Source organism: Malurus melanocephalus, unplaced genomic scaffold, assembly GCF_030028575.1.
Source record: "Malurus melanocephalus ecotype Western Australia unplaced genomic scaffold, MMel_1.1 scaffold_17, whole genome shotgun sequence".
NCBI lineage: Eukaryota > Metazoa > Chordata > Aves > Passeriformes > Maluridae > Malurus > Malurus melanocephalus.
This window is the reverse complement of record NW_026623249.1, coordinates 4,556,967-4,558,469: the sequence shown is the minus strand read 5'-3', so window position 1 is coordinate 4,558,469 and position 1,503 is coordinate 4,556,967. Positions and strand designations below refer to the sequence as shown.

The 1,503-nt window shown below is 66.4% G+C and overlaps 1 protein-coding gene across 2 annotated transcripts in view; it reads left to right on the top strand.

Moving 5' to 3' along the window:
- The first annotated feature begins 302 nt into the window (after positions 1-302).
- TCF20 (transcription factor 20) overlaps positions 303-1,503 on the top strand; it is a 134,914-nt gene continuing 133,713 nt past the window's right edge. For both annotated transcript variants that reach the window (XM_057389333.1, XM_057389325.1), the window contains exon 1: positions 303-565. The gene's annotated coding sequence lies outside the window, so the exon portion shown is untranslated. The remainder of the gene's footprint in view (positions 566-1,503) is intronic.

Sequence of the window (1,503 nt, the reverse complement as noted above, 5' to 3'; positions counted from 1 at the left end):
CCTGGCTGCTGCGGCAGGCTCGGGCCTGTGCATCAGGGCCCCAAGCGCACCAGCAGCAGCCTGAGGGGAACAAACGCACAGCTCGGAGAGCCGTGTCACCCCTCCCACAGCGGGGGTCTGCCGCGGGGGGCAGGACGGCGCGGGGGGCAGGACGGCCCGGAGGGCAGCGCCCACCCGGCTCCGCCGTCTCCCGCTCCAGGCAGGCAGCGCACAGCTGCCAGAGCCCTCCTCGCCCTCCTCCGCGCCCGGCCCTGCCGCGGAGCCCGCCCCGCCGCCGGCTCCTCCTCCCCCGCCGCCGCCGCTCCGCCAGCAGCCAGTCGGGCCTGAGATCCGCGCCAGGCTGCGGGGCCTGCGCTGAGCGCCGGCCCAGGGCGGGCAGGGGAGAGCAGCAAGGAGGAGCAGCGGACACCGACCCGGCCGCGTCACATGAGCTGACAGGACCCGTTCCCGTTCCCCTCCGCGCAACAAAGGCTCGGGAGCTCCTGTGCCCGCCGCGGGACGGGGCGGGGCGGGGCTGGGCGGGACGGGGCTGCCATGGGACCCTGAGGGCCGGCGGCCCGCACAGGTAAGCGGCGGCAGTGGCTGTGTGTGTGACTTCGGCGCGTGCGGCGTTTGCTGCGGGTGTTATTTGTTTTCCACACCCCCCTCTCCCCCGGGTCCCTCCTCCGCCTTCCCCGGGGTGAAGGGCGGGCGGACGGAGGGCTCGGGCAGCCGGGCAGTCTCCGCTCGTGGGGGTCTGTCCGTCTCGTTATTCTCCAATTCCTATGTTATTTCATTTTTTTACGGCAGTCAAGCAGTTAAAACCGTGCGGGTTTGTGCGTTGCCACCCCCCCCTCCTTCCCCTCCCCTCACCCATCCCCCTCCCCTCCCTCCCCTTATGGACCTCCACGTCGTGACCTTTCTGTCTGTTAGGGATAATATTTAGGTGATTTTTATTTTTGTTAAAATGCTGTCCTGCTTACGAGCGTCGTTTCCCAGCCAGATGATTGCCGGCGGTGGTAGGCAGCCCCTCGCCCACCGGGACTTGCCCACTGGGACAGCGGCTGGRAGTTGTTGACAGTGGCGGGCGCGCACGTGTGCTACACGCTCCTCCAGCCGCCCAAGTTTACGGCTGGAAACTCCCGCTGCGAGCCCCGGCAGCCACAGCACTGGGGGAAAAATACCCCAGCAAGGCGGGCGTCTGAAACCTCTCCTTGTTTGGGAAGCCCTCTCCCTGGCTTTTGTGGATGTGTAGGGAAGCCCTCTCCCCGGCTTTTGTGGATGTATAGAKCGTGGTGTTTGAGGGGATGCTGGGGGCATAGATGTCAGGAGAAGTCTGTGGGATGGGTAAAGGCGGTCCTAAGGACCTTGGTGGGGATGCAGAAGGGGCTTGCAGGGAGCTGGCACGGTGGCACGGGCAATGGGAATGAGGAGTTGTGGACAGCCTGGGTAGGGTGCTTGGCTCCTCTGTTGTGTGTGTGGTTCAGTGCAATGCTGCTGAAGGGAACAATGTGAGGGGTGGTG